The 26,791-nt window shown below is 43.8% G+C and overlaps 1 long non-coding RNA gene across 8 annotated transcripts in view; it reads right to left on the bottom strand.

Annotated features, from left to right (window-relative positions):
- The window catches only part of LOC103242770 (uncharacterized), a 98,470-nt gene that overhangs the window by 26,924 nt on the left and 44,755 nt on the right, over positions 1–26,791 (bottom strand). For 2 of the 8 annotated variants that reach the window (XR_012088786.1, XR_012088792.1), the window contains exons 2-9: positions 20,726–20,873; positions 19,175–19,298; positions 18,745–18,908; positions 16,337–16,469; positions 14,744–15,056; positions 11,043–11,129; positions 8,634–8,759; positions 6,385–6,470 (exon numbers count right to left, since the gene is read on the bottom strand). This is a non-coding gene — a long non-coding RNA (uncharacterized lncRNA). Of the gene's footprint in view, positions 1–6,384; positions 7,347–8,633; positions 8,760–11,042; positions 11,130–14,743; positions 15,057–16,336; positions 16,470–18,744; positions 18,909–19,174; positions 19,299–20,725; positions 20,874–26,791 lie in introns of all 8 variants that reach the window. The other 6 variants (XR_012088787.1, XR_012088791.1, XR_012088789.1 and 3 more) reach the window with 6 other exon arrangements.

Raw genomic sequence — 26,791 nt, 5'->3', positions numbered from 1 at the left:
GCTTTTGACAGCTGTGCTCTGGGACAAATTGAATTCTGACATAAAACACTTTCTTGAGATTTGAAAATGCTACCTTTTCTCCCCTTTACTCTGTTCCCTAAATAAGGGGTTGCTGGAAACATCCTTGATAAGTTTCGTAAAACTGCCTGCTTCATATGATGCTTATAAATTTCACAGTCAATGACTTTCTTGTGGGAAAAAAAAAAAAAGTAACTATTTTCCTCCATAATTAAATTTAGCTTTTCAATCTCAATTTCTTTTGGTGGCAGAAATTTAATCTGACCAACAAGGTAAACAAAGTTTCTTGCTGGTTTTTTTTTCCAATTGAGAATCTTCCATCTCCCATTCTTCTTCCTCTTCACTCCTCCAGTTCTTCCCAGGGCCCCTCTGCATTCTGGAGGGCTGGAGTGTGATTGAGCTGTCAGGGGATGCAGGATTCTCACGATTGGCCCCTGACCCCTGATAGCCACTGATGAGGTGCATTTCAACCTTTCTGGTTACTGCCGGGTCACTTGTCCTGCCATGTCCTCCTGGGTCAGGGCTGTGACTCTGTCCTGTTTGTCCCACCCTAAGCTTCTCTGAGCTTACCAGGCCATGTCCTCCTGGGTCAGGGCTGTGACTCTGTCCCCTTTGTCCCACCCTAAGCTTCTCTGAGCCTACCAGGCCAGGGGCTTCTTGGAAAAACTGGTGGTGTTGGCGGGCACATCTCCCTCCTGCTCCCCTGCACCTACAGTCCTCCCTCTTCCTAGGCAGGATGGACGCCCTATTGGGGTCATTCTCAGATGTCCAGCTTTGTGGCTCACATTTTTCACTTCATTCTCTCACGAATGTCTATCTGATTTTCTCTCAATACATGGGAAACTAGCTTTTAAAAATTATCATTAATTTAAAAATGCATATATTACTAATGGTATCATCCCTATCCCCATTGTCTTTGGAAGTTTGACCTTAGGAGCACCTTCTCTCTCCCACACTCAGATCCTTTTCTCTCACAAAGTCCAGATCCTGAAATGCACTTTCAGAACTATTTTGTCTGAGTTAAAAAAAAAAAAAAAAAAAGTACTGAGGAACTCAACTGACTTGTTTGTTTAAACTCTACCCACCCCCCACCCCGGTCGGGGATGATGATGATGATGATTGCTGGCAAAACAGGGGAGTGGGAGTGAAGGTTGGAAAGTCAGGGACAGGGGACACTTGTGCTGCCGGGGTGTTGTCTGGGCAATGATGCTGCCTGTGGTGAATTCACATTCACCTCCAGAATGGGTTTCTGGCTTTGCTGGAGAAAGGCTTTTATTGGGTGTCACTAGTAATAACGTCAAAGGTGGCTGGGAGGCGGGGGAACCTTCCCTTGTTAGGGAAGGTTTCATGATTTATGGCGTCTCCTTTCTGATCTTTCAAATCAAGAAACCGTCTCTGGAGAATAATAAGAGCTATGTTCTTTCTAATGTGATATGAAAGCCCTGAATATTTGCTATTGCTTTTACAGAAATGATTAATTTTCAATCTATGTCAGGGAGATTCTCAGTCCTGATTTTGAGATGATGGCATTGGGAAATAGGCATCACTGCATGAACTTGCTACCCCTTATGCAGCCCTCCTTGGTGGCCTGTGTCATTGTCGTGGGTTTCAACTATTTCAACTACTAGATTGCGACCAGCTCCCCCCCGCCCGCCCCCTGCCAGGTGTGGATCAGGAGCGGGAAAGCAGGGTCCACAGGGTGGCCATGGAGAGGGGCTCTGTGCAGCTGAAAAAGAATGAGCTTCAGGGAGGGCTGGAAAAGCAACGAGATCAGCTCAGCCAAATCCAGTCCAGCCACAGCTTTTAGCTGGAGAGCGCTGACAAGCTGTCCCAGGATGAAAAGGGGGTTTTAGTGAAGAGCATCACTTGGGTGAGAGGCTCATAGGAGTCCTGCAAGACCAGCTAAAGGATACACAGGAATTACAGCAAGCCGTAGCAGGATGGCCTCCAGTTTCAGAAGGGCTGGACCAACTTGGAGAGCAATGCATCTGACCCAGTGCATTGACTGAACGAAGGAGGCGAAGGAGCCATGTGAGGAGCCCACAGAAGAGGTCACCAAAAAGGGAAATGAAGCTGTAGCTTCCAGACACCTGAGTGGAAAAAAAGACCAGAGTCAGCAGCTCCAAGCCCTCAGAGAGCCTCAGCCTGGATGGCAGGATGCCAGCTGAGGTGCCACTGGGGAAGGGAAACAGGCCCAGCAATAGTGAGTCCCAGACACCAGCCCCCATTTCTGAGGTGGCTTTAGATTTGAAGGGACAAAGTGAGAAAGAGGAAACCAATGAGATTCAGGTGGTCACTGAGGAGGAGCCTTGGAGGGGCAGCCTGGCCAGGAGCAGGTGGTGGAAAACACACCTGTGGTGGGAGAGGCTTTGGGGAAGCTGCTGCACTGGGCCACACCCCACAGGTGCTGGCTGCCCTGCTGGTAAGCCAGGAAGCTCAGGAGACTGGAGGCGCTAAGCAGGACCAGCCTGTCCTCCCCAATGGCAGGCGGAGGAAGCTGCTGGGGAAGGGGGAAAACTGCAACCACTGGGAGGAAAGGCTGCCTACAGCATGGACGGAAATGAGGCAGAATCGGAAGCAGAGGATCAGGCAGCCCTTACAGAGGATGATGAAAACTTGCAGCTGTTAATGCCAGAGATCAGCAAAGAGACACCGAAAATCATGACCAGCTTTTCATGGGCAGCATTTCACACGGAATCACACACTCTGAATCTAAATGGAGTCACGTATTTCACATCGGGACTGAACACAGATCACTACCAAATATTCATGAGGGACTGAATACGCAAAACCAGGGAAGGTACTAGGTAACATGTACATACAGTAGAGTTGTCTGTACTTCATTAGGAAAAAAATGGAACTATCTTTAAGACAGTTTGTGGGGGGTGCTTTTGAAATGTCTAATAAGATGTCAAAATTGGTCAAAGTCTTTTGGCCGATAGGTATTTTGTGAGAAGATCAACACCAAAAATAGAACCCAAGCTCTCTTTCAAGTAAGGTGACAGTGGTGCTTGTTTATCCTGGAGTATAATAATTTTGTGTGGATAAAAGCAGCCTGTAGGAAGAGTTCCTCTTCCACTGTGAAGGAGAGGCTGGTTGCAGGTAGAGAACTCTGGGTTCCCTCTGGAGTTCTCCTCTCCTCCACACATGGGGCAGAGCACTGTTTCCAGCCTGTTATTCCTGTTTCACTGGGACCCACTGAATGACTGGCATAGGCACTGTGCACTCCCGACTCTGACAACCAATGGCCTAGAGCAGCAGTCCCCAGCCCCCGGGCCACAGACTGGTACTGGTCCGTGACCGGCTAGGAACCGAGCCACACAGCAGGAGGTGAATGGCGGGCCAGCGAGAAGCTTCATCTGTACTTATAGCCACTCCCCATCGCTGACGTTACTGTCTGAGCTCCGCCTCCTGTCAGGTCAGCCACAGCATTAGATTCTCATACAAGTGCAAACCCTATTGTGAACTGTACATGTGAAGGATCTAAGTTGTGTGCTTCTTAAGAGAATCTAATGCCTGATGATCTGTGACTGTCTCCCATCACCCACAGATGGGACCATGTAGTTGCAGGAAAACAAGCTCAAGGCTCCCACTGATTCTACATTATGGTGAGTTGTGTGATTATTTCATTATATATTACAGTGTAACAATAATAGAAATAAAGTGCCCAATAAATTTAATGCACTTGAATCATCCTGACCCAATCCTCCACCCCTTAGTCTGTAGACAAATTGTCTTCCATGAACCCAGTCCCTAGTACCAAAAACGTTGGGACCACTGGCCTAGAGCACTGACTGTTTTTTTATTTTTATTTCAATAGCTTTTGGGATACCAGTGGTTTTCTGTTACATGGATGAATCACAGAGTGGCGAAATCTGAGATTTTAGTGCACCTGTCACCTGAGTAGTGTATCTTTTACCTGATGTGTAGCATTTTATCCCTAGCCCCCCTCTCAGCTTCGCTCTTCTGAATTTCTAAAGTCCATTATATCACTCTGTTTGCCTTTGCATACTCATAGCTTAGCTCCCACTTACAAGTGAGAACATACGGTTTTTGGCTTTCCTCTCCTGTGTTACTTCATTTAGAATAACGGCCTTCAGCTACACCCAACTTGCTACAAAAGACATTGTTTTGTTCTTTTGTATGGCTGAGTAGTATTCCACGGTGTATATATACCACATTTTGTGTACCCACTCATTAGGCAGCGGGCACTTAGGTTGGTTCTACATATTAGCAATTGTGAATTACAGAGCACTGTTAACACAGACATTATTAGCAACAGTTTTAAATAAGTCTAAATACAAAGCTGTTTGTGCAGAACTCTTTTAAAAGGCTACTTATATAATAACCCTTGTCATTTTTAGTGTACAAAACACTTAAGTGATTTGTAATTTGAACATTTCTGGTCTATACGTACTTTGCTTCCTATGCGGGTGCAAAGCAAAATCTTCTCTATTAAGTACATATTGCCAAGAGAAGCCATGAGTGGATTAGGCTTTTGACAAAAATGGGCCAAAAATGGGCACACCTGCCACAGAGCACAGTGAGGGAGGCACAGCATCCTGAGATGGATTTGTTGTGGAGAGATCTGTGCCTACTTTACTAATAGAGTAAAAGAAGGAAAGTTAATTGATGCTGATGATTTATACGGTATTACAAATCAGGAATATTTAGAAAGGCAAGAGCTATACAATAATTGTTTTTGTCATGGTTTACACATTTAGCTTGTGGTAAATGACTCACAAAACTGATTTAAAAGTCAAAGGTTGATGTTAAAGCATGGGCCAAGACTTCCTGACTAAAACACCAGAAGCAATTGCAACAGAAGCCAAAATTGACAAATGGGATCTAATTAAACTAATGAGCTTCTGAACAGCAAAAGAAACTATCATCAGAGTGAACAGGCAACATGCAGAATGGGCGAAAGTTTTTGCAATCTGTCTATCTGACAGTGGTCTAATATTCAGAATCTACAAAGAACTTAAACAAATTTACAAGAAAAAAAAACAATCCCATCAAAATGTGGGCAAAGATATGAACAGACATTTCTCAAAAGAAGACATTTATGCGGCCAACAAACATGAAAAAATGCTCATCATCACTGGTCATTACAGAAATGCAAATCAAAACCACAATGAGATACTATCTCATGCCAGTTAGAATGGCCATCATTAAAAAGTCAGGAAACAACAGATGCTGCCATGACTGTGGAGAAATAGGAATGCTTTTACACTGTTGGTGGGAGCGTCAATTAGTTCAACCATTTGTGGAAAACAGTGTGGCGATTCCTCAAGAATCTGTTACCAGAAATACCATTTGACCCAGCAAGCCCATTACTGGGTATATGCCCAAAGGATTATAAATCATTCTACTATAAAGACACATGCACATGTATGTTTATTGCAGCATTATTTACAATAACAAAGACTTGGAACCAACCCAAATGTCCATCAATGATAGACTGGATAAAGAAAATGTGGCACATATGCACCATGGAATACTACACGGTCCTGAAAAAGGATGAGTTCATGTCCTTTGCAGGGACATGGATGAAGCTGGAAACCATCATCCGCAGTAAACTAACACAGGAACAGAAAACCAAACACCGCATGTTCTCACTCATATGTGGGAGTTGAACAATGAGAACACAGGGACACAGGGAGGGGAGCGTCACACACCGGGGCTTGTCAGAGGGTGGGAGGCAAGGGGAGGGAGAGCATTAGGACAAATACCTAATGCATGAAGGGCTTAAAACCTAGATGAGAGGTTGATAGGTGTAGCAAACCACCATGGAACATGTATACCTGTGTAACAAACCTGCACATGTATCCCAGAACTTAAAGTAAAATTAAAAAAAAAAAAAGAAAATGACTATTTAATCATAGTTTCCAATGATAACAATGGCATTCAGTTTGACTTAGTTGGTTCGTAAGATTTGCAGTAAACAGGCTCTTACTTGGGAATGACTGGCGAGGTTGCAGTAATGACGTTCTTCCAGTGAGGCTCTCTACAGGAAAAGTGGAAGGATCCACACAGTTCGAGATGCAGGGGCCTCTCTGGGCTTCAGAGAGGAAATGAAGCCCAGAGAAGTTATGGAGAATCCAGCTGGTGAGCTGCGGCACCTGGACTTACAGCAGGCTGTGCCACCTCCCTGTGCCCTGCGACCACTGAGTGCAGGCCCTGTTTGCATGCATGCCAATTTCAGTGTTCTCCGTGTGTGATATCTTTTTACCCAGTCACTAAGATTTAATGTTTCCACTCAGAAAAGGCAACTGAAGAAGAGTGTATTAGTCAGGATTCTCTAGAGAGACAGAACTAACGGAATGGCTATATATATAAAGGGGAGTTTATTAAATATTAACTCACACGATCACGTGGTCCCACAATAGGCCGTCTGCAGGCTGAGGAGCAAGGAGAGCCAGTCTGAGTTCCGAAAGTGAAGAACTTGGAGTCTGATGTTCCAGGGCAGGAAGCATCCAGCAGGGGAGAAAGATGTAGGCTGGGAGGCTAGGCCGGTCTCTTTTTTCACATTTTCTGCCTGCTTATATTCTAGCCATGCTGGCAGCTGATTAGATTGCACTCACCCAGGTTAAGGGTGGGTCTGCCTTTCCCAGCCCACTGACTCAAATCTTAATCTCCTTTGGCAACACCCTCCCAGACACACCCAGGATCAATACTTTGTATCCTTCAATCCAATCAAGTTGACACTCAGTATTAACCGATTAGCCGTCACAAAGAGTGTGAATGCAGCTCTATAAAATTTTCTCTAAATCCTTTTCCAGCCTCCCTTTGTGTCCCATTCTTGGGGATGACATGAATTCTGTCTTGTTTTCCAACTAATAATGTTTCTATTCATCTCATGTTTAATTAGTGTACATGGAGTTACTGAGAAATAAAATACGCTGTTAATTCAACTTTAGAAAAAAAGGAAAGTGGGAGAGTAAGAGAAAGACCTTGTAGAAGCCTCAAAATATTACCTGGCACATGCTCTAAGTAACACAGAAAGGCAAACAGCCCCTCCTGTGTTGAGGAGACTTCCTTGGACAGATCTTTGCCATCTGACTTTTTAAATGTCACTGTCTCTGACCCATCTAAGTCTCATGCTGGGTGACACTACATCTTGGTGCTCATCCTCAGTTTCTCATGAAACAGGACAAAGATGTAATCTGATCAAGGTCTGGGGCTGGTGCGCGGTTAGGTGTTGGAAGGATTTGACAGGAATAGGAAGTGATTCTCTGCAACATAAAATTCCAGGAAAAATAGAATTCCAGCATATTCAGGAGTCTAAACACAGAAGCCATTTCACGCCTAAGGTCTCACAAGCCAGCCTGAAAAAAAGGAATAAAACTTTGATGGCTCCAGATATGAAGGACGAGGTGTGTGGACTGAGGGCATCCAGGGATTCCCAATGTCCGCTCAGTCTTCTGTTAATTTTAATACCTGTGAGATGGCTGCTGTGGATACCTAGCCCTTTCAAATGATAATCTGTTACGAGACCTTGCCAAATGCCCAAATTTGTGATTGTCACCAGAGCTCTAGAAATCTTTTAATGGGAACATTGTTTTGTTATTCACAAAGAAATAGAGCTTTTATGAAGTCGATAGAGCGTCTGCTCATTCCCACATGCATGCACAGCATCTGGGAGATTTACCCGAACCCCACCCTTGGAGATTCCACATCAGTGGGTCTGAGGTGGGCTTGAAGCATTTGCAAGCTGTCGACTTCCTTTGAGCTTCACTTTCCTCATTTGTGACATGGGGATTGCAATGGAATGGACCCCACAGGCTGGCGGGGCTTCAGGGAGACGATGGGTATAAAGGGCAAGCTGGGGAGCTGACCTACAAGCACATGCTTAACAAACGTCAACTGTTGTCCTTATCATTCCCTCCTCAGCAATCCTGCAGCTGAAGGATTGAAATGCGCGCGTCAGCAAAACTACTACTAAAAAAGCCTGGCCAACATAGTGAAACTCTGTCTCCACTAAAAATGGAAAAAAAAAAAAAAAATTTTAGCCAGGCGTGGTGGTACACGCCTGTAATCCCAGCTACCCAGGAGGCTGAGGCAGGAGTACTGCTTGAACCTGGGAGGCAGAGGTTAGATGAGATCGTGCCACTGCACTCCAGAGTGGGTGACAGAATGAGACTCTGTCTCAGAAAAAAAAAAAAAAAAATGGATTTTTAGGAGCTAGACATTCACCAACCTTATTCTTGGGTCCCACCCTAACCACATCCACCTCCACCAGGGAACATATGGTAGCCCCATATCTTATAGCCTGAATGGGGCCCTGTCACAGGGGAAAGAGAATGTTTGAATTTTTACGCCTCCACACCTGGCCCCATAGTATTTGTGTCCCTGCAAAACATGTTATCTCTGTTCTGGGGTTCTAACATCCCCCTTCATGGTCAGAGAGATACATATTTGTCTCGAATCTGTGTCTCCAGAAGATCTCCTTCCCAGTGTATTGCTGTGTGAGGGTTGTGTCTGCAGCCCCAACTGCCTGCCCGAGGAAAAGGTGAGTACAATTCAGTCCCCATTCACTAGGGGCTCCTATTTAATCTCATAGCCTCTATATCCCAGGAAGCTGAATTAACCTGGAGGGAAGATCCTCCACCCACCTGGAATAGGTTGCAGGTGGATTTTACACAATGGGAATTGGGGCAGGCGGGGTTGGAACATGGCCCAGAGTGTTGTGGGATCACTCTCCTGTGACCTGACACAGGTTCTATGCTCCGTCTCACAGCCTGAGAGAGAGAAGACAAATTTCAGTCCACTTTAGCCCAGCTGCATTGTCATCAAAGGGGACTTCACTCAGCAACTTGATATTGGGAGGTTGGCATCCTCTTCCTTTCCGCCCTCCCCACCCCCAGCACAGAGCTACAGGCTGCCAGGCTATCCTCTCACAATTCTCAGGGTGATTGGCAAGTTTAGGCAGCAACTGCCAGTTAATAGCAGAAAGAGAAGTTGGGAGGAGGGAAGTCAGGGGCCCAGTGTATGTAGGTGTGTGGGTGGGAGAAGGGTGCAAAGGTGATAGGAGAAGAAGAAGAGAAGACTGGCATAAGGACTCAGGTCTGGCATCGTTAAGACCTAGTGTGAACCTGACAGGCAGAGATGGAGGGTCTCAAGAGGGCCTTTCTCTTGGTGGGATGGTTCTCTGATCACCTGTCCACTCCATCGGTGAAGGACGGGTCCCCCACTCTAAATAGTATGAGATGGCTGATCACATGACACCTGACACTGAACAGATGAGATGAATAGCACATAGAATTAGTGTCACCTATACTCACAGCCTCAGGGAGGAGGATACTGCATGCTATGCGGTGACCCACAGGGATTCCACTTGGGAGCAGGGTGAACCAGCAGAGGCAATACATACAGGCTTTGTATTAGGATGGTGCAAGAGTAATTGTGGTTTTCACCATTAAAAGTACTGTCAAAAATCGCAATTACTTTTGCACCAAGCTAATAGTAACAAGAGGGTGAGATGTCCCCTGACTCCTGCAGGAAGATGTGATTAGCTTTTTTTGTGGGCTGGCAGGGACTTGAGACTCATAGGTTAAGAACCGGGTGGTGCAGTTGATCTGATAATAGAAGAAGTAGCCAGGTGGGGAGCCTCTCCTACTGGGTGGGGGGCACATCTAAAGAGCAGAACTCAGGGTCAGACCTTTGGACCCTGTGAGCACTTGAAAGCACTTCAAGGCATTTCTTGAAATTTTAGGCCTTAAATGCAAATGGACCAAATGCCTTTGCCCAGCCTCTGTCTGTGGGAATCATCTTTCCCTCGTTGTCGGGATCCCTTGGTTCATAGAAATCATAGGGCAACCAGCAGATTTTCATGCCTATATCTGCCCATGGTACACATTGAAGGCTGATTTGCTTCTAAACAATACTCCATTCAACCAACGCTTGTGTGGCAGGGCATTCATGAGTGCAGGGAGAGTTCACACATGAGGATCTGGTAGGTGGGCAGTAGTGGATGAAGTCACAATATGGATGGAACTTGAACAGTATCCAATTTCATTCCTAAAGCAACCTTTTGAAATAGGTGCCTTCCTGGACCTGCCAAAAGGAGCCTATGGTATTTGTGTTAACATGTGCCCAGGAGAGAAATCCTGTCCAGGGCAAAGAGATGCCAAAGCAATGGCTGTAGCCATCTGTGCACAGTTGTTCCTGAAACAAGTCAAAGCCAGCCCCTGAGATGCTCCCAGGGGAAAATGATGCTTTGGTCTTCCTTAGGATAACCACAGGGAAGCAGGAATTGTTTTGACTATTCCAGGATTTCTGGCCACCTTCTCTGAGCTCTTCTGTTGTCCTGGCTTCCCTGAAACATGCTTAGAAGCATGCTAAGCAGTTAAGAAGAGATAGCTTGATCCTGGACATAGCCCAATTGTCAATACAGCTGTCCAACTTCCGTGGACTTTTGGGCTTATTTCTGCCTGACAACAGGGCGAGTGGTTGGGGAGGAGGAAAGAAAAGGGACCAGCAATCATGTGGCAGCTGCTGTGTGTTACGTGCCTAAATAACAAGAATAATATGAAAAGGTCACCATCCTCAAGTGCTTTCAGTCTAGTTAGGACTAGTTAGGGACTAGGCTCTATCGAGTCATAAAACAAATTAAAAAGCATGTAATAAGGGAACAGAGATCTGAGGAAGCAGTGCAGAGCCAACAACTTTACCAGGAAGAGTCTTCAGAGAAGAAATAATAATCTGAGCTAGATCTTGACAAAGAGCAGGAGTTAACAGAGCGAAGAGGACAAGCCAGGCAGAGGAAGCAATGGTCACATCACCCTGGATGAGCCAAAGCCATAGAGATTTAGAGCAGGGGAGGATGTGGCAAGAGACTCCCCATAGGGTAGTGGCAGGGAGAAATTTGCAAAGGAGGATCAAGATAGAGTCTAAAGCACCTTAAATACCCTACTTGGGTTCAAATGGAGCACCGTGGTAGGTGTTTAAGCAGGGAATGGCTCATGATAAATTCTGTATTTTATGTCAACAGCAGTGATGACCATGCAGGTGGAGGCACAGACCTTTATAAAAGCTGCCAGGTCACTTCTTCAGAAGATTCTTCATCCATTCCCAAGCCCTGGTTGTCCTTCATCCTTGGAACTACAAACCTGGAAGAAATAGCCTTATTTTAATTATTCAATTTCAGAAATGTCCACAGGAAAACTTTTATCCAGAAAATCTTGATCCTAAAAACTCTTACCCAGAATAAGCTGTTCTGGCATTATCCAATCTGAGTCTTTATACTATGTAAGGTCTCTAAGGGGCCCTTTCTGGACTAGTGGCATTATTAATAGCATAAAAGTAGCATAAAAATAATAAGGCCCATGTATGTGGAGGCCTGAAAGCAATTCTGGGAATTCTAAGAACAGAGTCCCTCAAGTATCGTCCTACATCTTTAGTGGCATCTGGATATAACTGCTGTCTGTCTAAGGGTGAGTGGGGCTGACCCTCTGCTTAGCCTCCATGGGAGGAGGAAGATCGTATTAGTTTGTTTTCATGCTGCTAATAAAGACACACCTGAGACTGGGTAAATTATTTTAAAAAGGATTAATGGACTCAGTTTCACATGGCTGGGGAGGCCTCACAACTATGGTTTAAGGTGAAGGAGGAGCAAAGGCACATCTCACGTGGTGGGAGGCAAGAGAGAATGAGAACTGAGCAAAAGGGGTTTCCCCTTATAAACCCATCAGATCTCATGAGATGTATTCACTAACAGTACGAGGGAACCCCCCACCATGACTCAATTATCTCCACCGGATCCCTCCTACAACACGTGGGAATTATGGAAACTATAACTCAAGATGAGATTTGGGAGGGGACACAGCTAAACCATATCAAAGATGTAGGGTAGACTGAGGTAGATGTAGGTAGACTGAGAGAGCACCAAACGTGGGGATCAGAGCCGGGTCATAGGGAATGAATGAAGAAGTCAGCTGTGTGCAGTGGCTCACATCTGTAATCCCAGCACTTTGGGAACCTGAAGCAGGCAGATCACTTGAGGTCAGGAGTTCGAGACAAGCCTGGCCAACATGGCAAAACCCAGTCTCTACTAAAAATACAAAAATTAGCCAGGCATGATGGCGCATGCCTGTAGTCCCAGCTATTCAGCAGGAAGCTGAGGCAGGAGAATTGCTTGAACTCTGGGAGGTGTAGGTTGCAGCGAGCTGAGATCGTGCCACCACACTTGAGCCTGGGTAACAGGCTGCCACCAGACCCAGCCTGAATACTGATTTTTATTAGTTTTCAGATAGTCGGGGAATCAGCAAACTACAGCCCACAGGCCAAATCCAGCCACCTCCTGGTTCGGCACATCCCATGAGCTAAACTGATCTTTGCATTTTAAAATGTTTAAAATACAAACAGACACATAGGCTAATAATATTTAGTGATATGTAAAACAATAATGGAATTCAAATTTTAGTGCTCATAAAGTTTCATTTGAACATAACTACACTCAGTAGTTTCTGTATCGTCCATGGCTGCTTTCTAGATACAATGTCAGAGTTAGGGAGTCACAACAACGACTGAATGGCCTGCAAAGCCTAAAGTATCTACTCCTGCCCTTCACAGAAAAAGTTTACTGACCCCTAGTGTAGATCCAGAAAATGAAAAATTGATATAATTTCAGAAAACTACAGTGTGTGATATCATACAAATGGATAAACGGATTTTCCATCTCCAGTAGCATTTTTTAATTTTCCCTTCCTCCCACAAAGAGATTTATAATTTAAAAATATAAAAAGTTACTCTGAAAACAAAACAAACAAAAAGTCAGTCAGAGATCAGAAAACAGCCCAAATATGTATCCTGACTCTTTTTTTTTTTTTTGAGACGGAGTCTCGCTTTGTCGTCCAGGCTGGAATACAGTGGCCGGATCTCAGCTCACTGCAAGCTCCACCTCCCGGGTTTACGCCATTCTCCTGCCTCAGCCTCCCGAGTAACTGGGACTACAGGCGCCCGCCACCTCGCCCGGCTAGTTTTTTGTATTTTTTTAGTAGAGACGGGGTTTCACCGTGTTAGCCAGGATGGTCTCGATCTCCTGACCTCGTGATCCACCCGTCTCGGCCTCCCAAAGTGCTGGGATTATAGGCTTGAGCCACCGCGCCCGGCCTTTTTTTTTTTTTTTTTTAAGACAGAGTCTTGTTCTGTCACCATTCTGGAATGCACTGGCATGATCTCAGCTCACTGCAACCTCCACTTCCTGGGTTCAAGCAATTCTCCTGCCTCAGCCTCCCAAGTAGCTGGGACTACAGGCATGCACCACCACACCCGGCTAATTTTTGTATTTTTAGTAGAGATGGGGTTTCACCATGTTGACCAGGATGGTCTTGAACTCCTGATCTCGTGATCCGCACACCTCGGCCTTCCAAAGTGCTGGGATTACAGGCCCGGCCATATCATGACTTCAATTCAAATATGTATCATCCCAACTATACATTCCAAATAATCTTGACATTAACCCAAGCATTACATTGAAATATTATCAGAATATTCTCAGGACAAACACACATACAGAAAAATGTATATAACTATTGATCAGATGATACAGAGAGAGAGAGAGAGAGAGAACTACAATATCTCTAGAAGAGAACCCAAGAAATTATAATAGCAGTTCTTCCTGGGGAGATAATAGGGTGGGAGGTATTGGAAGTCAGAATCAGGAGGAAAATTTCTTTTCTTCTTCTTTTTTTTCTTTTTGAGACCAGGTGTCACTCTGGTTGCCCAGGCTGGAGTGTAGCGGCACAATCTCGGCTCACTGCTGCCTCCATCTCCCAGGCTCAGGTGATTCTCCCAGCTTAGCCTCCTGGGTAGCTGGGACAATAGGTGCACACCCCCAGGCCCAGCTAATTTTTTGTATTTTTAGTAGAGATGGGGTTTCGCCATGTTGCCCAGGTTGGTCTTGAACTCCTGGACTCAAGCAATCTGCCCACCTTGGCCTCCCAAAGTGCTGGGATTACAGGTGTGAGCCAATGCACCCAGTCAGAAAATTATTACTTTTCACTGTAAACTTTTATTTATGTTTAAATTCATATATTTTCATTTTTTAAAATCACAAATAGAATCTATAGAGGCCCAAATCCACTTACATCAGGAAGGATATTATCAGACAGATTGTGCATGCTTCTTTTAAATCAGAGAGAATCGTTGTTGTATTCGTATTCCATGTTGTGCACAGATACAAAATGGCATGTAAAAATCAATTAAATCACAGAGATAACAATGTGCAACAGCCCCTTCTATACTGAGGATCAAGAGAAATCACAGGACCTTCAAAAATTAGACATCTCACAGAAATGGCCCCTTTGCTCTTGGAATGGAAGGCATGAGGGGTGGAAAGCAAGAGGGTGGTCTGGAGGTGCAGAGATCACATTCGTTTTATAAAACCCACATGGCTTATGCAACAATGGCTAGGAGGTCACCCCACATCCAGCCTCCCATCTCCCAGCTGTGGTCAAGATTGAGGTGATACATTCCACAAAGTCAGCCCGCAAGATATGAACGCTCCCAACAGTTGTGCAAAAGGAAACAAAAGCCCTTACGTAAGAGGTGGCTGAACAAGACTGTAAAGAACCAAAAGTAATTATGAAATATGAATTTTCAAGTTTAAAAATGTCCCCCCTATGAGTTAGTAACATGAATTGGGTGGGGAGAACCTTCCAGGAAGTCTGGGGTACTCATGTCAGAGACAGAGGCAGGAGAAATGGAGGAAGTGGCTTTCTACCTGTCTTCTCCAGCCAATATCTCACAGGACTTCTGAGCCCTGTGAGGAGAGAAGCCGTCTCCCCATTGCTGTCCAGAACATGATGTGACCGATGGGGTGAAGACTAATGGGAACCCAGCACCATCCTGTCACTTCGACTCTCAGCTTCAGGGCCACCTGGAGAGACTGTCGTGCTGCACAGGGCGGCATTCCCATGAGGACACTGGCAACGGTGAAGCGGGGGCAGTGATGGGTCTCCGGGCTCAAGTGGCTTTGCAGAGAGGCCATATGAGAAGGACTTGAGTGGGCTTGTTTGTGAGCACATAAATAAAACCTAAATAAATGGAGATTCATACCACAATGACAGACAGAAAGATTCAACAGTATTAAATATTCATTTTCCCCAAATTAATCTATAGATTCAACTTATCTCTATCAAAATTATAGCAATCTTCTTTTAAAGACTGAGACTTATTCTAAAATGTATATGGAAATGAAAATGTTCTAGACTAGCTAAAACAATCTTAAAAAGGAAGAACAGAGTTAGAGGATTCACATTATCTAATTTCAAGATCTACTGTAAAGCTACACTACTCAAGATACTGTGGTATTTTCATAAAGAGTGTAATGTTACTTCCTTTGTCCAGTGCCAAGTCCAAGGATGGACCTCTAATATCCTGATAAGGCCAGGCTTTCCAGTCTTTCCTGCTGTTTTCTGCACCCTGGAACTACAACACTAGAATAAAAAGATCCACAGTGGGTCTAGGTTAAAGTTTGACTTCTGAAGATTTCAAGGGGAATGCTAGAGTGGCTGATTTCTAGAATATTTTTCCTGAATGAACTCTTGATGTATCTTTACACAGTCTGGGTCCTTCTTACTATTAAACGTGTGAGCTGCAATTCTTAAACATCAGCATCCTCCCAACCAGCACCCCACTCATTGACAATACAGACACCACAGACACCTGGCTCTGGACTAGTGCAGGTGCTGTAGAGGGAAAACAATATTCCAAGAAACCACACCTTAAAGATGGAAATCTGGGAGAGGTTGTCTCTGCTGGTTGTGTTTAAAGGCAGTAATGGCCACATTGCCAGCGGAAAGTAGGATCCTGGGAGTCCAGGGCACAGATTGGTAAGATAGGTACTGAAATTATCACTTATAGTTGCTTTGGATGAAATGCCTTTTAAAAAGAAGTATTTAGGAACCCAAAGAGCTCTTAAAATAGAACATTATGGTGGTTATATGGAGTGGGATGGTGCCTTCTAACTGCACTGGAGAGTCTACAGAAAATAAATAAGCTCAGGGCTTTCAATTATCAGTTGAAGACAAGGTCAGAGAAAAAGCTGACATCTTCTGCCCTAAGGAAATCTGTTTCCATTATATTTGAGATCAGAACCAAATTTGACAGAGTGACTATGAATTACAAAGCAAGTTGAATCTCAGCTTTGCCAGGTCTGTCATATTTAAACTAAGACATGAAGAGGGGAAAGTAAGGCCTTATAGACTGCAATGATTCTGACAAATATGAGCGCCTTGACTTCCCAGAGCTCCACTGACTCTCCCGACCAGCAGTCACAGCCCCAGCTCCCCTGAGGAAGTTGCCACCCCCTTGCCTGAAGTTTCTATAATAACTTCTACTGAATGTCTTGGAGAGCTACAGTCCATTGCCTCTCATTGCCTCCAGAATACTGGGAGTCCAAGAGTCATATCCCAGCTGCATTCCAAAGGTCAAGTCCAAAATACGACCTGGGGGGAGATAAAATACATGTGAAAATACTGAACTATTTTTGCCAATTTATATCAGCACTAATCTAGGGAATATGTGTATGTTTTTGGCAATGGCTAACTAGGCATGGTGTTCTTAGGATAGAAGATATGGGCAACCTACTGAGGCCTTTGTGGATGTATGTGCAAGAAGGAAAGACAGACAGGAAGAAGGAGATGAGGAGGAGGAGGAAGGGGAGACAGAGAAAGAGAGAAAGTGAGAGAGCAAGAGAGTGCACACAACTTCTTGGTCTAGGGAACAGATACATGTTAGGAACCACCATACTGGAAAGTAATGACTTCTCATCCCAAAACCAAAACTAACCAGTTTACAGACCAGAACCCCTTGAGTTAGGAGGAAGTCAGCTCCCACTAGGAGAGGACCATGGACAGTGCCACCAGTGAGTGCTGTAAAGTTTCTTTTATAAAGGCCTTAATCCTGTTCATGAGGTCTCTGCCCCTAATTCCTAATCACCTCCCAAAGGGCCCAGCTCCCAGCACCACTATCCTGGGAGTTAGGATTTCATCTTATGGATTTGGGAAGGACACAAACATTCAGCTCATAGTAACTTCAATCCTGGGAAATCACCGAGATTTCTGTTACCATCAAGTTCTTGCTTATATCTGATTAGCTGTGCAGAAAAGATAACATAGCTGGCCTGAGATTGCAGTCCTTAGAAAGGCCTGCTTGCAAAGTTGGTCCTTGGCTGACATCTGGGAACTGGAAAGTTAAACAGTTCCCTACACTGATACAAAATTTTCCCTAATTGACAAGAGTGCCTCACTGTGCCTAAACTTTCTGTGCAAACAGTATGCTTTGTGCTGAATACATGTTTTATTTCTGGAAGTCTGGGATTTTGGCACATGCTAGGTAGAAGGAGTGCCTATATGACAGGCCTCCGGTAAAAATCTTCAACTCCTAGGCTCAGGCAAACTTTCCTGGTGAACAACGTTTCACATGGGCTGTCACAACTGGATACTGAAGGAATTAAGTTATTCCTGTGTGACTGTACTGGGAGAGGACTTTTGGAAACTTACACCTAGTTTCCTCCAGACTTTGCCCATACACCTTTCCCCTTTGTTGATTTTGTTTCGTATCCTTTCACTGTAACAAATCAGAACCATGAGTATGACTCTATGCTGAGTCCTGTGAGTCCTCCTAGCAAAACTTTGAGCCTAAAAATGTCTTGGGAACCTATAACACAGTAGGTATTTCATCCTGCTGCCTGTCTGCAGAAATTTGAGAGCAACAGTTTCCTAATGATTTTGCCTTAGTCCCTTGTAGTCTGAGTGGTAGTGCTTTTAACAATACAATTATTTTAAAAACCTCAAAGGTTTCCTGTGAAACTGGTTCAGATCTCAATGACCCAAAAGTCTACCATGATTCTTTTGTGAACAGGTCTCTCTCTTCTTTGAGAGTTGCAAGCATCTGTTGGACAAGAACCCTAAAATTTTTAGAAGCTATTTTGTCTAGCTCAAAGTATCTACTAAGCACCACCTTAAATCTTACAGAGCTCTTAATAGAGTGTCCCACAGCCATACTTTTTATTAAACCTACACTACTGATATTATATACTACTTTGAGTTTCCTTTAATGGCTTGAGGGACTGCAGGTGAGAAATAATTTTGTTTTCCCACTTAGAAATCCCTAGCTTTTCTATAATCTATTTTCTGCTTGAAAATGGAGCCATCTTTCTCCAACTCATCTCTTTCTGTCTTAGTTCATTCTGGCTTTTATAACAAAATACCATAGCTTATAAATAACACGAATTTATTTTTCACTATTCTGGAGACTGGAAAGTCCAAGATCAGGGTGTCAGTGTGGCCAGGTTCTGGTGAGGGCCTCCTCTGGGTTGCAGAACGCTGGCTTGTTGCTGCGTCCTCACATGGTGGAATGAGTGAACTGGCTCCCTTGGGCCTATTTTATAAGGACACTAATTCCAATAGGGCTGCACTATTGTGATCTATTCACCTCCACGACCCCTCCATCATCTCCCAATACAATCATGTTGATGATTTGGTTTCAACATATGAATTTGGGGGGACACAAACATTCAATGGACATAGCATGTGGAATGACAGACAGTAGAGACTTGGAACAGTGGTGGAGGGTAGGAGAGGGTAGATGATGAGAAATTACTTAATGGGTACAATGTACGTTATTCAGGTACCCTAACTTCACCACTACACGACCTATGCATGTAACTAAATTCCACTTGTACCCCATACGTTCATACGAAAAAAGAATAAGGCCAACCCGTGTCCTTCCATAGACTTCCTGGTGTTGTCTGCTCACTGCCAAGCCATCTGTGGCTGGAGTCCAGTGCATTTTCTCCAGATGCTCTCAAATATACAAGACCCTCCAAGGGTGACAATGGCATTGATTCTCATTCCTCCTCAGTCTACTTGTCACACTGTGTTCTGGGAAGAAATGGTGTGAGAGAAAATGACTACTGCTCTCTAATGGGGTTCAAAAGTACCGTGAGTCATTGTGCTAGAGAACACAGGCAGGTAACCATCAATTCGATCTCCCTTCTATCTGTCTCTAGCTGGGACACTCCATGGCAGACATTAGCTTTACTCAATTTATGCAAATAATCGGGGGCTATCACACCAGTCCATCAGGTGGCTCTGCCAGGTACCTGTTCAGACCTGCGGAACTCAGAAGCAATTGGGAACAGACTCACCTTGAAGGAAAGAAGAAAGTCTAAGCCCAGTAATGAGGCCTTGTTTGCTGGAGCAAAGGGACGGATCAGGCTTGGAAACTGTGGCCTGGATTCGTCCCCAGCTTCTTGGATTATGCCGGAGTCACTGGGGCGAAGAGAAAAAGGGAGAAGCAAGCCAAAAATAAGTTTTCCCTAAAAATTGTGAGAATATGGAAGGCTTTGGAACTGAAACCACAATCTCAAGCTAAATCTCAGTCCAGCACCCAACAAGTTCCTGGCCACTGCTGCTTTCTGGCATGTGTTCCAAGATACACAATTTGGGACCAGTGGTTGCCTGAGACTCTGATTTATTCTAAATCAAGTTTATATCTGTATATATATATACAAATTTACCCAAGTTGCCCTGTAGACTTTGTCAAAAATACGTGTGCAAGATGTGGGGTATATGAGAACTCTCTGTACTATCTTTGTAACTTTTTGTAAATCTAAAACTATTCTGAATCAAACACTCATCAAATATGTGAGGGAGCAGGTATTTCCCATGGCCCCTCCTCAACTGTAATAACAAAGCCGTGCTATGTGGGCCATAAGCACGGGCTTTGAAGTCACACAGGTGAGTTCAAATCTTGGCTCTGACATTTTTTATCTTGGGTAGCATGGTCAAATTGAATATATATCCTAAGTTCAAATGTCTCACTTAGCAAATGGAAATAATAGTTTCTGCCTCTGGGATTGTCTGTTACATGGAGAAATACAGAAAAAGTTAAAGCTTATTAACAGCCTATCAAGGCCGGGCACGGTGGCTCACACCTGTAATCCCAGCACTTTGGGAGGCTGAGGCAGGTGGGTTACCTGAGGTCAGGTGTTCAAGACCAGCCTGGCCAACCCGGTGAAACCCCGTCTCTACTAAAAATACAAAAAATTAGCCAGGTGTGGTGACGGGTGCCTGTAATCCCAGCAACTCAGAAGGCTAAGGCAGGAGAATCATTTGAATGCAGGAGGTGGAAGTTGCAGTGAGCCGAGATTGCGCCATCACACTCCAGCCTCGGCAACAAGAGCAAAACTCCATAACAAGAAAGAAAGAGAGAGAGAGAGAGAGAGAAAGAGAGAGAGGGAGGGAGGGAGGGAGGGAAGGAGGGAGGAAGGAAGGAAAGAAAAGAAAAAAAAAGAGTCTGACCAGCCTGTCAAAAGGTTAGTGCTCAAAAATTGGCATTAATAGTATCTGCACGCTACCTAGTCCATGAGCCTTTGTCCCCTCTAGCAGGAGGGCATGCCTCCTCTCATCCAAACGTGGCAAAGGAAGACGTGCAAAAGAACGCTCAGAACCAGAGACAAAATGGAGTTAATGATTGTCTTTATTACATATGTGGTCTTTCACTGAGTAATCTATTTTATTTGTGTAATCTCTCTCGCTCTCTTTCTCTCTCTCTTCCTACTCATTGTGTATTTTAAAAGGGTTTTAGACCGGGTGCAGTGGCTCATTCCTGTAATCCCGGCACTTTGGGAAGCCCAGGTCAGGAGTTGGAGACCAGCCTAGCCAATATGGTGAAACTCTGTCTCTACTAAACTTACAAAAAATTAGCTGGAACTGGTGGTCGGCACCTGTAATCCCAGCAACTAGGGAGGCTGAGGCACGAGAATCACTTGAACCCGGGAGGTGGAGGTTGCAGTGAGCCAAGATCGCGCCGCTGAACTCCAGCTCGGGCGAGAGTACAAGACTCTGTCTCACAGGAAAAAAAAAAGTGTTTTAATTTTGTTCTAATGGTTACCTGACACTAAGACCTTTAAGTACAACCCTTGCTCTCTCTTTTTTTGAATTATCATTTAAAGGTGTCCTGATATGAGTAATATTAATAACAAAACTAGCTAAGGCTAATTCTTTTCCTTCCACCATTCCCTGTCCCCTGCCAAGGCAGCTGATCTGAAGTAATATCCTTTCTTCCCCTTCTAATCATTCCAAGGTACTCATCAGCCTTGCTCTGCTTTTCATATACTCTTTCCAGACCACCCCCACTTCTGCTTATTTTATTTTTAGAATGTAATGTTCTTTTTTAGGTTCCTTACAATTCATTTCCTACATTATCCATTTTATAAATCTAAAGATCTAGATTTTATATTTAATTAGTATGAGGGTAATTTTATATGAAACCTGTTATGGAAATCCCCTCTAGGCGCAAGATCATCTAGAAAATATCCATGTTTAAAAAGATCTCAACCCTGACGTGGAGCCATATTTGGAACATGGCCTTTTTATGCTTCGCGTGATTCTGTTGAGTTTTGGTAGAATTTTCCAAGGTTTTTGAAATTTTAGTAATTCTTCTGTTGTTGCAATTTCCAATATTCTGAATCAGTTTAGTGAAATAACTTTAAGAGGCGAGATAATTATTGAAAAAAATCCTACAGTATGTGCAATTGCTTATTTACATTAACCTGTGCTATGAAAATTGTTCACGTCTTATTTTTTTTACATTTACATCCCTAAATAATTTGGCAATAAAAAATTAGGTTTCCCTGCCTCAACTTTCAATATATTATGTTTACATTTGTCAGAGGCCTTTTGTGATCAGATTGTCAAAGCATAGAGCTGTTGCAAACACTCTCTTCTTAAACTATTATTTGGTCTTACTTCTACAGTAAATATATATTTAATGGCCTACCTGGTCCCCATTTTGATGTCTCGCCAGTTGCTTGGCTGGCTGAAGCTCGATCTCTAGTGGATTCCTCAGGGAGTTCTCATGGGAACACTACTCCCCGTCGTCTCCATCATACCTCATCACCTTCCTCAGATTTCCCCGGCACAGATGCAGAGACCTCGTGGGTCTGATGGGTGATGATGATGGGCTTTGTCCCAGCCCATCCACTTCTATTTTGGAGTTTGAGGGGATATCTTCCTTCTAGTCTTACTGTCTTTGTGCTTTGTTTGACTTTTGCTAGTTTAATTGTTCTGTGTGTTTTGAATGGGGAGGTTTGGAAGATTCAAAAACTATGTCAACACTACATAATTAAAAACACCTTCCCAGAATTTGACTTTTTTCTTTTCTTTTTCTTTTGAAATGGAGTCTTGCTCTGTCACCCAGGCTGGAGTGCAATGGCGTGATCTCAGCTCACTGCAACCTCCACTTCCCGGGTTCAAGCGATTCTCCTGCCTCAGCCTCCCGAGTAGCTGGGACTACAGGTACCTGTCACTACAGGTACCTGTCACCACACCCTGCTAATTTTTTGTATTTTTGGTAGAAACGGGGTTTCACTGTAGTAGCACAGATGGTCTCGATCTCCTGACCTCATGATCTGCCTGCCTTGGCCTCTCAAAGTGCTGGGTTTACAGGCGTGATCCACTGCGCCTGGCCTATTTTTAACAACTTCTAACTCCCACCTTTGTGAATTATCTATTCAATCCTTTTGCCCATTTTTCCATTAGGTTGTCTCTGTTGTCTTTATGGACTTGTCACAGATTCTGGATACAAGCAGTGTGTTGTGCGTATGTGCTACAAACATTTTCATCCAATGGGGCTTCTCTTTTCACTCTCTTAATCATGTCATTCAATGAAGAAAACTCCCCATTTGTAATGAGATCCAATTTATCTACCTATCTTTATAATCAATGATGTTTCTGTAACATTTAAGAAATCAGTCAGGCACAGTGGCTCACATCTGTAATCCCAGCACTTTGGGAGGCCGAGGTAGGTGGATCACCTGAGGTCAGGAGTTTGAGACCAGCTTGGCCAACATGATGAAACCCCATCTCTACTAAAAATACAAACATTAGCTGCCATGGTGGTGGGCACCTGTAATCCCAGCTACTTGGGAGGCTGAGGCAGGAGAATCACTTGAACCCAGGAGGCGGAGGTTGCAGGGAGCCGAGATCGTGCCATTGCACTCCAGCCTAGGTGTCGAGAGTGAAACTCTGTCTCAAAAGAAAAAAAAAAAAAAAAGAAGAAGAAGAAAAGAAATCTTTGCCTATCCTGAGATCATGAAACTATTTCTACACTATCTTCTAGAGTCTTTATTGTTTCTTCTTTCACATTTAGGTCCATGATCCATTTGGAAGAGATTTCTGTGTGTGGTATGAGGTAGGAGACAAGCTTCCTTTGTGTTTCTATGAATAAGCCAATTAAGCCAGCTACCTTTACTGAAAAAGCATTCTTTCCCTCTTTGAACTGCAGGGCTCCTTTGTCATAAATTGTGAGATGGTGTGTTTTTGTTACGCTGGTCTATTTGGTGTCTTGCACTGCTTTTCCATGTACTGCCACATTATAATAAATCCTGATAAATGGTAGCTTAAGTCCATCAACTTTATTTAAGACTGTCTTGATTTTTCTTGACTTTTGGAATTTTCATATAAGTTTTAGAATCAGTTTATCAATTTTCATGAAAAATTCTTCTAAGATTTTGACTGAGATTGTATTAAATTTATTGTTGAATTTGGGGAAAACTGACAGCTTTATAATAATGAATCTTCTTTTTTTTTTTTTTTTTGAGACGGAGTCTCGCTCTGTCACCCAGGCTGGAGTGCAGTGGCCGGATCTCAGCTCACTGCAAGCTCCGCCTCCCGGGTTCACGCCATTCTCCTGCCTCAGCCTCCAGAGTAGCTGGGACCACAGGCGCCGCCACCTCGCCCGGCTAGTTTTTTGTATTTTTTAGTAGAGACGGGGTTTCACCATATTAGCCAGGATGGTCTCGATCTCCTGACCTCGTGATCCATCCGTCTCGGCCTCCCAAAGTGCTGGGATTACAGGCTTGAGCCACCGTGCCTGGCCTAATAATGAATCTTCTAATCCACAAACATGGTACATCTCTCCATTTATTAAGGCACCTACAAAATTTTCTTAGTAATATCAGTTTTCTGCACAAGGTTTGTTAGATTTATCTCTAGGTAATTGATGGTTTTGACGATATTTTAAAAGGCATTTGACGCCGGGCACAGTGGCTCACACCTGTAATCCCAGCACTTTGGGAGGCCGAGGTGGGCGGATCACAAGGTCAGGAGATTGAGACCATGGTGAAACCCCGTTCCTACTAAAAATACAAAAAATTTGGTGGGCGCAGTGGCTGGTGCCTGTAGTCCCAGCTACTTGGGAGGCTGAGGCAGGAGAATGGCGTGAACCCGGGAGGCGGAGCTTGCAGTGAGTGGAGATTGCTGCACCACTGCACTCCAGCCTGGGCGACAGAGCGAGACTCCGTCTCAAAAAAAAAAAAAAAAAGCATTTGAAAATATTATTTTGATTTTGAATATGTAAGACTTAAAAGCTTTTAATTGAGTCCCTCCTCTGGGCAGGCATCTGTGTGCACCAATGCAGAAAAGACAGGGACTACAAGGAAGGAAAATGTTGCATCAGGAAGGGCTGCTGCCACATCTATGTCCCCACTCCCCCAGACCTCCTCCCCAAGCAGGTAAGTCCCGACTTTCCCCACCTGGCCTGTCCAGGACTGATTAAGGATTCGGTGCTATCTGGATTTTCACAGTAGTGTGGTCACCCAGAAATGCCCCCAACGGCCTGAGGGCTCCTTCTGCCCTCACCCTTCCTGAGGGAAGGGCTGATCCTAAGACCTGTTACTCCCACATTTTCAAGTATGAGAATCCTGAAAAGAAAAATCATTTCATATTTCCCAAGGAATAGATACTTATTATAGCAAAGTCAGATGTATAGAACAAAGAGATGGTAAAACTTGCTCGTAATCTCATTACCAGCAGATAAACATACTTACATGTTTTGTCATGTCCTTTCCTACTTTGATCCAAGGCGTGTGTGTGCAAAATAATCGAGACATCACACTCTACATAATTTTGAACCTCTTCTTTTTTTTTTCACTCAACAATATGCAGTAAACAGCTTCCCCTATCAGCGGATGTATTTCTACAATTTCATTTCCCCCCCAAGGCTTCACATCATTCTCACCATGTGCATATACCACATTTTATTTACTAATTCTTGACCAATGGATATTTAGGCTGCAAAAGATTCCCTTAGAATGAAATCTTTCCATTCAGTTGGTTGTTTCCTCAGGAAATATTCTTTGAAGTGTTTCTGGTTGAAAAAGCAAGCATTTCTTTACATTTTAATTTTATTTAATTTTTAGGGATCCCCAAAAAATTAGGCATTCCTGTTCCCTAGGCTGGTCTCACACTCCTGGGCTCAAGTTATCCTCCCACCTCAGCCTCCTAAGTAGCTGGGATTGCAGACACGTGCCACTGTGCCTGGCCAGCATGCATGCTTTTGAAACTCCAAAAATACATTGCCAAATTGCTGTTATGAGGTTACATTTTTGTATGCCAAAGAGTTTTGATCAACCTCCAAATACTGGATATAGCTTAATTTTTCACTATTTGACGGTAGGTATAATTTCATATGAGTTTCACTCATGTCACTCGTATCCATGTGAAGAGACCACCAAACAGGCTTTGTGTGAACAACAAGGCTGTTTATTTCCTGAGTGCAGGCGGGCTGAGTCCGAAAAGAGAGTCAGCGAAGAGAGATAGGGGTGGGGCCGTTTTATAGGATTTGGGTAGGTAAAGGAAAATTACAGTCAAAGGGTGTTGTTCGCTGGAGGGCAGGGGTGGGGGTCACAAGATGCTCAGTTGGGGAGCTTTTGAGCCAGGATGAGCCAAGAAAAGGAATTTCACAAAGTAATGTCATTAGTTAAGGCAGGAACAGGCCATTTTCACTTCTTTTTTTTTTTTTAATTTTTTTATTATTATTATTATACTTTAAGTTCTTTTGTCATTCTTCAGTTACTTCAGGCCATGGATGTATATGTGCAGGTCACAGGGATATGATGGCTTAGCTTGGGCTCAGAGGCCTGACAATGAGTTTACAATTTTAAGTCATATACATTTAAAAAAAAAACAAAACAAAACAAAAAAAAAACACCTCAGTTATGTTTGTGAAATATTTGCTTGTTTGGAGGAATGTTTCAACAATCTTTTGTAATAAGTTGGAATCTCCCAGAGTAAGAAAAGGATGCATGAAACATGTAGTTGGCACCCTTTTTGTGTCAGATCTTTTCAAGTACATTATTTTTTTAATCTTGAGAGCTTTTTATGATGTGTGGATTTATAGCACCCATATTTTACAGAAGAGGAAACTGAGGAATCAACAAAATGTTTTTTTCTTTTGCGCACCTTACCATGATTCCTTTCTACTCTCTCCTTTAAGTCACTGGGATTATATCGCAATGGTGACCCCAGGAAGTCACTGTAGCTAAAGGTGTCCCCTCTCCTGCTGGGTACAGAAACAAAGCCTGGGATGGCGGCAGGCCCCTTGCCCCCTCTACTGGCAATCACTGTGCAGTGCATGACCTTCCCACTGCAGTACTGGCTAGAGCAAATGAGGTGGAAATACCTGTAAATTTCACATCTGCATTTGCTCTTCTTAACACCTTTCTGAAGTAAATATTATTATCCTTATTTCAAATGCATGGAAACTGGGTCTCTGAGAGATGAAATGTGTCCCACATCAAGCAGTTGGTAAATGGCAAAGCTGATCTGTTTGCCGCCAAAGCCAGAACACTTCAGCACAGCGTGCTGCCTCCCGGAATGAAGTAATCATGAGGAGCTGCTGTCCACATGGTTCTGCATTTTCTTCCAAACCACTCAAACTATAAGATAACAGGAAAAGAAACACCCAACTATAAGATAAC

Source organism: Chlorocebus sabaeus, chromosome 16, assembly GCF_047675955.1.
Source record: "Chlorocebus sabaeus isolate Y175 chromosome 16, mChlSab1.0.hap1, whole genome shotgun sequence".
Lineage (NCBI taxonomy): Eukaryota > Metazoa > Chordata > Mammalia > Primates > Cercopithecidae > Chlorocebus > Chlorocebus sabaeus.
Note: the sequence above shows the minus strand (reverse complement) of the source record. Positions and strands in the feature narration are given on the sequence as shown.